The sequence below is a fragment of the Peromyscus leucopus genome, chromosome 5, assembly GCF_004664715.2.
Source record: "Peromyscus leucopus breed LL Stock chromosome 5, UCI_PerLeu_2.1, whole genome shotgun sequence".
Classification (NCBI taxonomy): Eukaryota; Metazoa; Chordata; class Mammalia; order Rodentia; family Cricetidae; genus Peromyscus; species Peromyscus leucopus.
Window position 1 is genome coordinate 90,499,199 of NC_051067.1, and position 16,397 is coordinate 90,515,595.

Below are 16,397 nucleotides of genomic sequence, written 5' to 3' on the forward strand. Positions count from 1 at the left end.
AGCACTTGCTATTCACCTGTCTCTACCTATGAACATCTGGACATAAGTTGTGGCCTGTCCTGAAGCTGAATTCCATGTCTTGGGATAGTGTCAAGAAATTTTTAGATTCTTATGTTTAAAAAAAAAAAAATGTTTCAGAGATGCACTGTCTCATAAACAGATAAGTAAAAAAACTGAGTAACATTAAGTAGAATGTTCCGAATAATTAAGCCAGTTCCCAATTGTGCACTAAAAGAAAATCTCTAGAAGTTAAAATACATAGATGATTATGTATTTAAAAATACAGATGCCTCCAAAATCTCAATGAATAAGCCAGGATTCTTACATTACCAACATCAAACTATCCCAAAGGTCCAACATGTTTTAAAAATATGCATTTCATAGTTAGAAAAGTAGAAAGACATGAAGAGTGGATTCCAAAGCAAATAAACAAGGTTTAAGTCACTTTAGAGTAGACAACCGTTCAGAAAGTGACTGTGGTTCTGTGTGGAGCTACAAGTGGCCATGCTAGAGCGAGAGTGACAAGCAGGCTTCTGTGGTGAGGAGAGCTGGTTTCCTGAGGCTGCCGGAATGAAATGACATGCTGGGACCATTTTGTGTGGTCCTGTTCACATTTCCACTGAAGAGGCAGGGTCTGACCCACATGTGCTTTACTGCCAAATATGACAGACTGTGACTCCAAGCACATATATTGTTTATTGTTTAAATTTTGAAACAAGCATTACATTCAGAATAAAAACCACATACTGGTAAAGTATTTTTTTAAGTATACCCTGTGTACAGATATAGCTTCAGTCTAAATATTCTCTAAATGCTCTTTGATTAAAAGATTTAATTGAAAATATTTTAACTCGTTAACCAATCCTATTTCACAAATGTATTAAATTCCACATTGGTAGAATGTAGGCTAATAGCTAAAGGGGTACAATGCGTATTATTGTCATATAATAGGACCTGGAGATGGAGAACATTTAGGGAAAACTAAGAAAAAAAACTTTTTAGTCTCTCAGCCAATTTATTTCAGTCTCTTCACCAACAAAATCTTTTCCCAGAAATATCAATATAAAGTTAAGGATCTTCTCAGAATTTCCTCCCTTGGGCACTGGAGAAAAGCGAGAGCCAACTGTGTCAGCCACTGGGTCACTGGGAATTACTCATGTTCAGCATGTTGCTAAATCATTACCATTCTCTGTTCTGGAAAATTCTGTCATTGTCTCATCAAACATGGCAGTCATCATCCCTGCTACATTTCCCATCTCCTCGTGGGGTACTCCCCATGAGACAAACATCAGACTCCATCATTCACTCTTTCTGATCTTAAACTCCTTATTTTCCACCTTTTCCCCATGCTGCATTCCTACTCCCTCTCCAGACAGATAGATCCTTTCACTCTTGAATGCTTTCCTCCAAAGATGAGCATCCCACAGTCTACTGGAGTCTATCATTTACAAGCTGGAGAACTTGAAAAGCTAGTGTTATAATTCAATCCAGGTCCAAAAGCTTGAGAAGCAGCATGCAGGTGTATGGTGTAAGTACCAACGTGACTCCGCAGGCACAGAGCCAGGAGTGCCGGTGTCTAGGAGCAGAAGACATCCCATCATCCCACCTCAAGTGAAGCTCTCATATTTACACTTCCCCTAACTTTTTATCTATGGACCCTTCAGTGGACTAGATGATACCCATCTCTATTTGGGAGGGCAAAATCCTTCCTAGTCTACTAATTCAAATGCTAATCTCTCCTGGAAAGGCTCTCTCTCAGAGATATACCTACAAATGACTTGGTTGTAGTTTGAATTTGAGATGTTTCCTCCACAGATTCATGAATAGAATATTTGATCCCCAGCTACAGATGCCATTTTGAGAGATGGCTGAGACTTTTGAGAGTATTGCTGGAGGATGTGGGTCGCTGGGCATATGGCTTGGAAGGCAGGATGAGGCTCCAAGGCTCTCCTTGGTCCTGTGATTCCAACTCACAAGGTGAAGAAATGCCTATACCACACACTCCTTTATGCCTTGACGTCTCTGCCCAAGGCGCGGGCCAAGCCTACTTGAAGAAGTGCACAGGACCAAGAAAGCATGGTGTCTCCTGCCCAAGTGCATGGGGCCAAGCAAGCATGGTTTCTCCTGCCTGGAGGGACTCTAACCAGCCTGGTCCTGGCACACATAGCTCTGTCAGGCCTTGTCCTTCTCCCTATTCCCCCCGCCATGCTAAGAACCATTAGAGTATGTTCCTAAAGCTAGCTACCAAGGTCTGTTCCCTTATTTGGCCACTTCCTCCTCCTGAGGCTGACTACCAAGGTCCAGCTCAGAAAGTGCTAAAGTCCAAGAACCAAAAGCTCCCTTCAGTTCACCTAGTTGACATGCCAATCAAAATACATCACAACATCCCAGCCGATTCTAACACAGACCTCCCTTTCTTCTCCTCTTAACAATTACACCTGCAAGGTCATTTGCTGCTGTTTTCTGCCCAAGTCAGAATTCAGTCACTTTAACTTTTCTTCCCTACTTAATAGAGGATCTCTGTGAAAACAGGTGTTTGGGTGTGGTTTGTGCCTGATCCAGGGTCCAGGAGAGAGCCCCTGCTGTGTGGAGGGTGGGGGGAGTCTCCTTAACTGGTTCCGTGAGTCAAACAGGCCAGTAACCCTCCAGCCATTTTTCACACTTCCCAGTCCTTCTAATGCCTCATTCCCTCATCCAACAACAGCTGATTGGCAAGGCCCCCACCATAGCTGTCACAAACAGACCCAGGTTAATGGATGACAGCTGACAGAGTGCTCAGTGTCCCTGCTCTGTCCTGTGGGAGTAAGGAGACTGCATCCCACCATGACGCTCATGGACTGGTTGCTAGCTAGGCATATTCTGTCCAGTCTAGTTCAACAAGTGGCTTTCCCAGTTCACTCTTGGTGGTCATACTGCCAGAGCCAGTGCCCTTTACTCCTCTGAAACACCTGTCTACAGGTCCCAGATTCATCCACAGACCACTGGGGTCCCTCTCTTTAAGATGGAACCTGGGTGATGACCCACTCTCTCCCAAAGACCTCTCCTTGACCTCTCAAAATACAAAGGACCTCTGGTCTCTCAACTGTGGCCCATCTACCACCAAGAGCCATTCCAACTGACTTTGAGATGTCTCCACCAGAATCTCAAATGGCTAAAACTCTCAGACATTAAATCTCCTGAGTTTGCTCACTGCAGTCCCCAGGCTTGGCCTCTATATCCACTAGATAATCAATCCGAAGGGCCTACAAGCTATCTGGATCCTAACATCATTCAGGATCTCTACAACTTCTGTAAGTGCACAGGAAAATGGAAAGAGATCCTTTGTGTCTTTGCTTTCTCTCCTGTCTGCTCCAAGCCCTCTCTGTGACTCCTACAGTCTCTAAACTTTCCTACTGGCTGTTGTAAGCCTTTGAGCTGTTTCATGTCCTAGTTAACCCTCTGCAAGCCGCAGGAATACTGGCCACCATACTCTGCCTTGGCAAACTAAAGACCAATTGCTTCTGCAATGAACCATGTAAGTCTCAAACAACTAAGTAAGTCTCTGTCATTTTAACTGATACAACCATTTAAATTATACTTCCTACTCATTTCTCCTCATCTCTCTGGGGACATTGATGGCTAACTGTAGCTTTAACAACAGCAAACACCCAACTGTCCAGACAGTCACCCAGGGTTTCTCTGCAACATTGGGGCATCTTCAACCTACAGGCTTAGAACGTCTGACAGACTTTTCTGTGAAGCAGGATTTTTGAAGGACTGTCATACCTTGTTTTGGCAAAGTTTATCAGTCACCTTCTTTTGTATCCTGCTTATCCAATTTGGACAGGATACTGTCAGTAGTCAAGGCAAAGGCATTTTCTTGCCCAGTGACTAACTTTGCCACAGTGAAAGCAAACTCCACATGAAGTTTCTTCAATGTCCATAATTTTCTCTGAAGTGCTGCCAGAAACAGATGTGTCTCACTGTCATGGAAAAACTTAGGTTATTAAAACATATTAAATGTTATAGTCTATAGATCTCTGAAGTATTTGAAGACCATCTATCTATCTAAAATATATCTGTTTAACTTTGAAAACATACTTAACATGACTACAAATATGATTATTTTACTTGACTAACTAACATTTATTAAGTATCCTAAACAGTTTGTAATAATAGCTTATTGGGACAATACCTTAAACAATAGTAGAAACATATATGAGTGTATTTTAACAAAAATAACCTCAGTTTGTATTAATAGATAAAAATCCTCACCAATGTAAAATAATTGAGATTAATAGTTGGCTTTATAGTTTAAAAGTAGATTTAATAATCTACTCTTTTGTCCTATCATTCCTATATCCCCCCTTTTTTATCTTTTCAGAATCTCTTAATATAACCTCCTTTACTTAGTTTCCTCCCTGATCATGACCAACAATAATTTCCAAACAACCCCTCACAAATGATGATAGAAATCCTTAACCCACTGAATAATCAAAAACCACCCACCTCACTTCTTAGGAATATGATCATAATGTTCTTAAAATTACTTCCTGCTGTCTGAGGATGATGGCACGTTCAGGAGACCCTGAGACGATTGAGATAACGGTGAAGTCCTGTGAGAGCTAGCAGTTGTCCAGTCTCAGTGTGATGGGAAGGTGCAGAGCTCATCTGAAGTGCTGGCTGGAGCAGTTTATGAGGCTGGACTATCTTAGCTAAGAGCTTTGAAGTTGTCCTAAGCTGTTTGTTTTTCAAAGCTGATCTTAGGGTGGTTATTTGTCAGCTTGATGGTGATGTTGCAGTCCAAGTGGATTTATCATCACAGGGCCCCATCATCTTCTTGGAGACCTCAAAGGTCATTGCCAGGAATAGTCATGGTTCACTGCAGAAAATGTAAACATTTTAGATGTCATATGCAGCAGATCTTGGAGTGGTTAAAGGACCACAATTTGTTAAATATATCTGGGGTACACAAACTTAGTTCCTAATTAACTGCTTCAGACTCAAGCCAGAAATCATGTATAGGAAGCTAGATGAAGCCAATTTCTAAATAGATAGCATTCTATATGACCATTAATATCACAACAAAAATTTTAAATATCTATAATAATCTTATAAATTTATAAATTTTGAGATAATATTTATACCTTAAGAAAAGTTTTAAAGAGTCTAAATAAAACCAAAGGATCATGAGATAAGTAGCAATAGAATAGTCCCTGAAATTTAGGGACTATTTTCTTCTGTCCCATACCAGGTAGATCTTCTGACATGAGATTTTGGATTTTTCTTTAACAAGCATGCTTGGGTTTAGAGAAGGAGAGAGCAACACTCCAACTCCAAAGCCAGCTTTAATTTGTAATTGAATTTGGAAATACAAAAAGACCATTTGCCTTATATGCCTGTAGAGAACAGCAGAAAGAAACATTTGGGAAGGTTTGTGAAATTTTATCCTGTTGGGACATTTTCTCTTGATCATTTGTTCTTCTTCTTCCACTGTTTTATTTGTCCAATGGTCTTCAGATTCCTTAGCTGGATGCTGTTATTCTCCTGAAAGGACAAAAATAAAACCCTGCTGTGGGAGCCCACAACTGACTCAGTTTCCCAGTTTGAATCTGAAGTCTGTTCTGAATCAATAGAGTTCATGTTTGTTTGCTCCAAGGCTGTAAGAAAGTCCTGATTAGCCCACAGAGTCTCCTTGAAGGGCTGTGAGAAAGTCCTGATTAGCCCACAAGAAGGAACACACTATCTAGCTAAATGCAGGCTGCTGATGCCAGCCATAGGTACACTGAGATAGAAAATGAAACTCCCTGCTCCTTGACACAAGACGGGATAGATTGTTGCTGAATGCCTGTGTTGTGCCTTGTTCTACCTCTGTCCTTCAAAACTGTATATAAGCTGGCAGTGAAATAAACTCGGGGCTGTCCAGCATTGACCGGCAGACCTCTCGACTCTTTTCTGTCTTCTTCATTGTCTCTTCAATCCGCATGCCTCTACCCAGCTACCCAGGTGACTGTTGGCAGGCCCGACACCCTGCCCAAACCCTAATTTTGAAGAGTTCTCTTTTTTGGCAAGTTATATCTGATCAAATGAAAGACATTGTTCATCTTATAAGTAAGTAAGATTAAATGGCCACACTGTTTGATGAAATATTGCCTTTCCTCATCAAGAATTCACTCCTGTTTGAGTCTAATCTTTATCAAACTTGATGATATCCATAGCTTTTCTTCTCTTATGGAAACAAAAGCAAAACCTCTTCCCCAACATAACATATATCCTGATTTCCATACTGAGGTCAACACATCTTTAAAGTATACAGGCTGATTTAATTCAGTAGTTTTTTTCTATTATCCAATGTCTCTCTGCAGCTGTCATTCCTTTCTCATTAGCATTGAGAAAATTTAAAGTTAATAAAACATTGTGTAATCTATTTCTGGGGTCTTTATTGCCCCTTTCTGTTTATTTAGCATATCCTGCAATTAGATCTTTCTATAACTGCTTGTCCTGTAAGATTGTATGGTATACCTGTAATATTCTTTATGTTGTAATATGAAAAAAAACTGTTTCATATTAGTAAAGACATATGCTAGAGCATTGTCAGTTTTAATTTGTATGGATATTCCCATAATGGCTATAACTTATAATAAACATGTAATTACAGAATCAGCCTTTTCAGAACTCAAAACAGTTGTCCATTGAAATCCTAAATATGTGTCTATGGTATGGTGTACATACATTAATTTTCCAAACTCTGCAAAATGAAGCAGATCCCTTTGCCAAATTTCATTTCTTTGAAATTTCTTTAGGTTACTTCCTGTAGGTGGTGGAGTTTGGTTATACAAAGGAAAAGTAGGAAATTAATTGCCTTATAATTTCCTTGGCTTGTTGCCAAGTGATAGAAAAATCTTTCTTCAAAAATTTATTTTTAACATGATGATTCTTATGAAATTCTGGGGCTTCTAGCATATTTCCTACAAATATCTAATGAATTTCATCATTACTTTGTGGTACAGGGGCTGGTAGACCTGTATGGGATCTGATACTTGTTATATACAAGGGATGACTTCTATTTCTGTTTATTTCTTGAATAAATAACAACATTAATTCTGAATTATCTGAAATAAGTTCAGTAGTTTCAACATGTAAAACAACTTTCTGCATATTGAGAGTCAGTAACTATATCAAGAGGTTCTAGACAATCTAATAATGCCATGAGAATAGCATATAATTCTGAGTTTTAAATGGACTCTTGAGGGCATTGAGCCACTTTACTTATTTTCCTAACGTATAACCAGCCTTTCCTTATTTATTTGCATCAGTATAGAATGTAGAGGCTCCAGAAATTGGTGTTTCTCATACAATGTGAGGAAGGATTGAATTAGTTCTCTTTATAAATTGAAGTCTCTTGTTTTGGGGATATTCATTGCTAACTTGTTACTAATCTCTTCCAAGAAATTACTGCAAGCTCTTTGCCAATGTTCACTTTTTTGTCCATAATGGACACAATTTCAGCATTAGTAAAAGGTACCACAATTTCTGCTGGGTCTATTCCTGTTAATTGATGAAGTCTCAATTTTCAGAATCAATTTAGAAATCTTTTCTATGTAAGTCTTTAATTATTTGCTCAGTGTGGTAAAAATATCCATTCTAAGATATTACCTTCTCTCTGCATAAGAATTCCTATAGGAGGAAGAAGATAATATAATCAGGATAAAATCAAGCTGCTGATCCAAATGATCCACGTGGGCATCCTGTAGTTTATCTTCTACCAAAGCCAATTCTCTCTCAGCCTCAGGTGATAATTTTCTTGGACTATTTAAGTCCTTATCACCTTGTAAGATTTGAAACAAATTACTTATTTCTTGAGTTGTTAATCCAACTGTGGGCTGTAGCCAGTTATTATCTTCCAACAATGTTTGAAAATCATTGAGTGCATAATTGATCTCTCCTGATTTATACTTCTTGTGGTTGAATTTCCTGTACGCCTATCTTATACCCTAGGTAATTAATAGAATAACCTCTTTGTGTTTTTTTTTCAGGAGTAATTTGTAATCCCCAGCAAGGCAAATTTTTCTTTACTTCTTCAAACATTTTTTCTAGGTTATCTGCATCTGAATCAGCTAGTAAGATATCATCAATATAATGGTAAATTATAAAGTGAGGAAACTGTTAAGAATTATTTGTAAAACAATGGTTTTTGTACAAAATATTGACACAAGGTGACGCTATGTAACATCCCTTGTGGAAGAACTTTCCACTGATACCTTTTAACAGACTGTTAATTATTATACATAGGCACCATGAAGGCAATTTTTTCTCTATCCTGTTCTTGTAAAGGTATAATAAAAATGCAGTCTTTTAAATCTATCACTATACTAGACCTTCCTTTAATCAATAAAGAAGGCAAGGGAAATCCAGTCTGTAGAGAGCCCTTTGGCTAGATCACCTTATTAATAGCTCTTACATCTGTTACCATTCTCTATTTTCCAAATTTCTTTTTAATCACAAATATATGAGAATTCTAAAGATTGGTCAATTTTTCAATATTTTAAGCATTTAGCTGTTCCTGTACCAGCTGTTCTAGTGCTTATCATTTTTCTGATGTCAAAGGCCATTGTTTGATGTCACAGGTTTGTCAGTTAACCAATTTTAAAGAAGGGCTGTTGGTACCTTTGAAAGATCAACAGCTGTTGTGCCCTGTTTATGTACAACCTAAACAGTCAGTAACTGTTCTTGATAATACTTTTAATATTTGTATTCTTTATTTTATGGTTTGTTTCTGAAATTGGAGGAATTTTAATCTGTTTTTCCATTGTTGTAACAAATCACATTCTCATAAATTAACTGCTATGTTAGCCACATATGGCTTTAATTTCCTACCTGTCCTTCAAGCACTATACACTTGACCCACCTTGTACTTTGTTTTACTCGACATGAAGTTCCAACCTCTCAGAAGCTGACTATCTACCTCATAAAGAGGCCAATCGGATGTCAAAGTTTTGGTGAAATTATTGTTACATCCATGCCTGGGTCAATAAAACCTTCAATTACAATGCCATTTATTTGCATTTTTAGCTTTGGTCTTGGATTATCTACAGAAGTTTGCAAAAAAAAAAATACTTGTTTTATGTTCTCTCCTGAAATTTTTGTTTTATCTACTAAAGCTGTTTTATCAACCAAAGCAGTATGATTTTTAATAACAGGCAATGGGTCTTTCAATTGCTCTGTGGATGAGTTTCTCCATGTTGACAGAGAAAGATGAACCAATTTGATATTGGGGCCTGTGAGAAAACTCTTAAGGTGTTTCCCAATGGCAAAGGGTTAACTTGCCTGTCCCTTTTTGATCTGTACTCATTAATCCAATGCCAGTCTTTGCCACACCTTCTGCATATATTCCTAGGGCCTTCTGTTTGGATTATGTCTAGAAAAAACATTGTTTCTAGGAATGCCCTGACTATAATCCCTTTTCAGATGACTTTGCTTACCACAATTAAAACATCTGACCTTTTTTATTTTTCTTAAAATTTTTAGAAATCACTTCTCCTATCCATGTATAATGAGCACCATATCCAATATCAGCTATATTTCTAATCCATTCATCTATGGGTGGTGATCTTGCCTTTAAGGGCCTAATCACTGTTTTGCATTCTGAATTAGCATTTTCTTTTTTCTTTTTTTTTTTTTTTTGTTTGTTTTTCAAGACAGGGTTTCTCTGTGAAGCAGTCCTGGCTGTACTGGAACTCCCCCTGTAGACCAGGCTGACCTTGAACTCACAGAGATCTGCCTGCCTCTACCTCCTGAGTGCTGGGATTAAAGGTGTGTGCCACCACTGGCCAGCCTGAATTAACATTTTCAAAAGTCAAAGATTCAATTAACATATGGCTAACTTCTGGTTCTGATATTATTCTATTTATAGCTGAAGTCAATCTTTGCAAAAAAAAATCAGTGAAGTCTTTTGGGCCTCTTTCCTGATTCTTCAACCCTGTGCCAAGCACTCAAAGCTGGTATATGACATAGGGCCAAGTTGTGATTATCAAATCCAAGCTGTCGTTGCAAATCGGCATAGTGGCCTTCACCAAGAAACTGGTCTTGGGAAATATCAATCCCTCTAGCCCCAGTTCATTGTTCTATGGCAATAGCTTCCTCTTTCCACCATGTTCTCCATTATAACTGAGGACCAATATTGCTGTTGCCAAATTGTTCCAGTCTTGGGGGATAATTATGTTCCAAGTTGTCCATGAGTTTATCATTTGTGTCACATAAAGTGAATGCATACCATACAAAATGAGTACTTCCTTAAATCTCCTCAAATCTAACATTTCTACAGGATTCCAGTTTACTTCTCCATAGCCTTGGGGGTATTTATCATCTAGTAGTTGTTCTTGTATGGTAACTAGATAAACTAAGGTTAGTTTTCTAATAACCTTGGGCCACTCCTCTTCAGTTTCATCATGCAGTTGTGCCATGAGTTCTGCTCTAAATTCCTCTGTGAGAGTATTTTTGTTAGTTTCATTAGGAGGTTTTTCTAAGGCTTCTATCTTATCAATCAAAATCAATTTTTCATATTTGGCACAGATATCAAACCACCTTTTTAAGGATAAAAATTGAATAAGGATAAACATGAATTACCAAACTGATAGTGATTATTTAATGACATTATGTCAATCCCAGCTAAGTCAATTATCCCCTTATTTAATTTTTTCATTTTCAAACCATCTATTGTGGAACCATACAGAGTCCTAACTCCCTGCATCATAATAGTCCCCATTCTTAATATGAGAAAGATATAAGATATATATTTATATATCTCTAAGATATATAGATATTTTAAATAAAACCTAATTTCCTCCTTAAGAATCCCCAGGTGTCTCATCAGATCTGCTGACTTTTCAGTGTTTCCACAGCAGTAACAGCAGAGCTGTGGGGGGGGGGGTGGCCAGCTGCAGCAGCATTGCCCAGCTGTGTGGGTGGAGCAGCAACTGGGCTAACTCCACTCATCTGAGGCAGGACTGTAAGGCAAGTGGCTGCAGTGGGTGTCCAAACGGCCAGGCTAGCCATTGTGCTGCATGGGCCAGTCCTAAGGCACTTGCAGCTGTTCACAACAGCCTGGGACTGAGGGCACATGACCCCATGGTGGCACAGAGAAGTGGAAGCTTTAAAAGTTGCCATGTGATCTTGCCAAGCATCAGATGCCAAATATATATATACATATATATAAACTCAGGAATCAGATATTGGGGTGAGAACCTGATAGATACAAAGGGTGGTGGAGGAATGATCAGCTGACCCAAAACTCTCATTTTCCAGATCAAAAAATGCCATGAACCTCTCTAAGCCCCTCCCTATATCTTCCTGTGCGTCCCTATCTGGGTCTTCTAAAACCTCTATGGCTAATTCCAGTCAGCCAATCACTGACTCCACCCTCTAATTCAAGGTAAACTTTATTATCACTCTTGGTGTGCCAGCATAAACAAATATCTCAACACAAACCCTCACTTGGGTCAAGGCTATCTGACAAACTCTCGACTTCACTGACACCTCTTCCAATGCCTCCCACTACTTTGTGCCTCTCTTCAAAGGCCTCCACTAGTTACAGTTCCTCTTGCTGCTGGAACCCCAGTCACCAGTGATCCTACTCCCACTACTGACTGCTTGTCTCCTTGATCATCCAAGCCCCCTTTGGAACCAGGTCTCTCAAACTTTCTACAGCGACCCCAGAACCTGTTACAGACCATCTCTCTCACCATTTTTCAAGAGCCTCCCCAATCATCTCTGTCCCTGAAGCCTCTCAAATTGTATTCTCCCCAACACAACCAGACCCTACTTTCAGAAAAGTTCCCTAATTAACCTTAAATAGCCAATCTACATTTTCCTAGCTCCTCTCAAATCTCTCAACAGACTCGAGGTAAGCACTCCAGCCAACCAGCAGCCTAGATTCTCATGCCTACTGCCTATTCCTAAAGATGAGATCTCCCTAGTCTCCAGTTTCCCTGGTCTGGAAACTCCTCTTCTCAACTGTCGGGATGATGAATCTAACAGTTCCAACTGTACATCCAAAAGAAAAACATTTAAACCCCTAAACATCACCTGTGTCCTTAGTCTATCCATTCCAACAAATTTCAAACCAAACTCCAGAGCCACCCCAGCTGTTCCTCAGAGTCTATATCCTAGTCCATCCTCCTAGGCTACACTTCTTCCCTAGCCTCAGATGGTTCCATAGAACCTAGACATCAACTGATACAACCTGCTCCCCACAAATTTGTCCAGCAACCTCCTTGGATCCTAGCCTCCTTGGATCCCCTAACAATAACACCCCAATGTCAGCAAAAAGCAGCCAGAAAGAACCATGTCCACTTTACCAATACCCAGCCATGCAATAATAAAACAAAAAGTGGGAATGAGGAGACTCTAGCCAGCCCAGGCCTAGCAAACATGGCTCTGGCAGGCCTCCTCTCCCATTCTCTCTGCCTTGCTAAAAACCATTAAAGTACATTCCTAAAGCTAATCATCAAGGTCAATTCCCTTATTTGGATATGTCCTCCTCCTGAGGCTGACTACCAAGGTCCAGCTCTGAAAGTATTAAAGTCTAGCAATCAAAAGCCCGCTTTGGTTCACCTAATTAACCTGCCCAATTAAAATACACCACTGCATCCTAGTCCATTCAAACACAGACCTCCCCTTCTTCTCCTCTTAACAATTACACCTGCAAGGTCATTTGCTGCTGTTTTCTGCCCAAGTCAGAATTCAGTCACTTTAACTTTTCTTCCCTACTTAATAGAGGTCTCTCTGTGAAAACAGGTGTTTGGGTGTGGTTTGTGCCTGATCCAGGGTCCAGAAGGGAGCCCCTTCTCTGCACGAGTTTCCCTCATTGCCCAAGTTACATGGGCCAAGCAAGCATGGTCCATCCTCCCAAGTGCATAGGGCCAAGTGTGGTAGTTTGAATGTAACTGGCCACCATAAGCTTATAGGAAGTGTCACTCCTATGAGGTATAGTCTTTTTGACATAGGTGTGGCCATGTTGGAGGAAGTGTGTCACTGTGGGGGCAGATTTTGAAGTTGCCTATGCCCAAGATACCACCCAGTGTCTCAGTTCACTTCCTGTTGCCTGCAGGAGCAAGATGTCTCTTTCTCCACTCTCAGCTCTTCTCCAGCACCATGTCCCCTGCATGCCACCATGTCACATGGACTAAACTTCTGAAAATGTAAGCCGACCCAATTAAATGTTTTTCCTTTATAAGAGTTGCTAGAGTCATGGTGTCTCTTCACAACAATAGAAACACTAACTAAGACACCAAGAAAGCTTGGTCCGTCCTCCCAAGTGCATGGAGCCAAGCAAGCATGGTACATGTTTTCAGAACCATTGACCAAAATAATTCTTTCTTCTTCTCTTGGGTATTTTGTTCACAGCTGTTCAAAAGTAACTGTTAAAAATATTTTACCAGTTGCCTGAGCATCCACCAGACTAATCAAACTTACACATAAAATTAACTGCTACATTCATCCACTGAGTGTTGTATTTCAAGTAATTGTATTTTTCATTTCTAGAATTTCTCTACAGCTATTTTTCAGATCTACTCTTTCTTTACTGATAATACCTTCTTTTTCTTTTATTCCTTATTTTATGTTTTTAATATGCAAATATCACTTTATTTAATGTGCTGTGACTCTCAATACCAAGCAATGACTTTTTTCCACTTTTATTAAAAGTAGATTGTTTTCTTACATAATATATCCTGATTATGGTTACCCTCCCTCTACTCCTCCCAGGCCCACCCCTGCTCCCATCTGGATTCAGCTTTATTTACAGTTCTTGTTTCATTTATTTTAAAGTGCCAATGTGTAGTTTTGTTTGCTTACCATTAAATCATTGAAAAAATAGACTCCAACTGGTGGAGTGGATTGAGATGACATAGGACATAGTACTTTCACTTCAATACATATCCAGACAGGATATTGACATTAAATGAAAGCAAATAATGAGTTAATTGAGAATAATAAATCTGGAGGTCTTAGAAATAAAGTAAAAACCCAAAGACTGTAATTACAGGCATAATTGTAAGTCACTCCCAATCACGTATCATATCAAAATCCTAGCCCTCAGTATCTCAGATTATGACCCTACTTGGAGACAGATTTGTTGCTGATTTAATTAGTAAGTTAGTTCCAAGGTCATTCTGAAGTAAACTAACACCTTCATGTATATCTAAATCAATAATCCCAATAAACTCTGGGTTTTGTTTGCTTTACTTGGGTTTCGTGTTTGTTTTCCTGTTTTGCAGTGCATGCATGCTAGCCAAGTGCCAAGACTTTTTGAATTTTACTTTATGTGAACGGGTGTTTTGCCTGAGTGTATGTCTGGGCATCACTTGTGTGCCTAGTACCCAAAGAGGTCTGATCTCAGAAAGAAAACTGTCTGTGTTTGCTCTGGGTATTTCCAGTATGACTTTTGCTATGCTGAAGTTTCTTTCTTTCTATAATTAGTATGGGTTTTTTTTAAATCACAACAGTAGGTTTAGTTTTGCCAAATGGTTATTCTGAGTCATTTAAGATAATTGTGGGTTTTTCCACTTCATCTATTAATGTGGTATACTACAGTAAATGATTTTTATATGTTGAGTCATCTTTGTATTCTAGGAATACAATTCATTTAGTCATGGGGTATGATCCTTTGAATATGGTTTTGAATTTAACATTTTGTTGATTTTAATACCAATATCCATAAGGAACAGTAACTTTTCTTTTCTTCCTTATTCTTTTGGCTTTCAAGAGAAAATAGGATCTGAAGTGATGGACCAGCAATTAAGAGTATTTGCTGCTCTTCCAGAGAATCCACATTTGGGTTCTAGTTCCTAGCAACTACATCAGGCAACTCACAACTACCTGTAACTCTGCCTCCAAGGGATACAACAACCTCTTCTGGCCTTTGTGGGCACCTGAATATGTGGTATACACAGACACGTAGACACACAAATAAGAATAAAAATAAAAAATATAAAACAACTAAGCAATGTTCCCTCTTCAATAATTTTTAAGTTTGAGGGTTGGTACCAGTTCATCTCAAACACTTAGCAGATTTTACTAGTAACACTATTGTGTCCAGAGTTTTTCTCTGTGGGAAATTTTTTATTATTGATTCAATCTCCTTATTGTTTCTAAGTTTACTCGGATATTCTGTTTTATGATGCAGTCTCAGTAGCTTTTCTTATTTCTAAGAATTTGTTCATTTCATCTAGATTATCCTGTTTGTAAAAAGTCATTCAGAAAACTGTCCTATAGTCCTTTTTATTTCTATAGAACCCATAGTGATGCCCCTGCTTTTATTTCTGAGATAATTTGAGTCTCTCTTTTTCCTTAGTAAATCTAAAAAGATTAATCAATTTTATTGAATATTAGGAAGAACTGGTTTTAATTTTGCTTAATATTTCCTGAAACAAACTGCAATTTACTATTCAGCCTTCAGTAGAATTGAATTCCAAGGTATTCACATCACATAGAACTTCCAGCAAGACTGTTCTCTGGGTGGGAGATGGATACCTGACGCTTCCTACTCATCAATAGTCCCAAAACTTTCTTCATGGCTAGACAATTTTCAAGAATATGGAGTTTATAAACACCAACATTTCTGTGCAATGAAGTGTTTTCTTTCTTTTAAAGAGGGGAAAAATAGACTATTATAGCCACCTGTTCCCAGGTGGAGGAAATTGCAGTTTACAGTGCTTTTGGGTGGAATACCACTCCATGAGATCACCAGGAACACACGGCTGACCTAACATCATTACTATGTCATATAAATATTATTCCTAACATTTCCAAGATTTCGAATTCAATATGTAGAGGAAAAAGAGAAAGAATGAAATTCTTGAATAAAAAAAAGTTAGATGCGTGTGAACCCTGGACTCGGCGGACTGGAAGTTCATACTACATCATGGAATAGAATATACATGGTATGAAATGCCATGATTCAGCCACTCATCCAACAAATATTAATCATCTACCACTATTCCCCAAGTTCTGCCTAGACATAGAATATACACAATGAAGATAAAAGCTAAGTCTTGGGCTGGCAGGATGGCCGAGAATAGCAGCCCTTCAAGCCTAGCATTCTGAGTTCTACCCCTAGAACCACAACAGAAGAGGACACCAACTCCTGAAAGCTGCCTTTGACTGCCACACACAGGGAGGCATATGGGCTACTGAACTCACATACACACAGTAATAACAACAAGTACTATTATTATTATAAATAAGTGACTAGAAAATGTTAAAAGCCCCTTTCTCATGAAGGTTACATAGAGGTAGATTAAAAAGTAGCCACAACAAATAAGTCATATGCTTTATACAGAGGTGGCAAAGACTATGAAGAAATCATAAAGTGAGGAAGGTAATAAGGAGTGAAAGGATTGGAAACATGATGCTGGTTC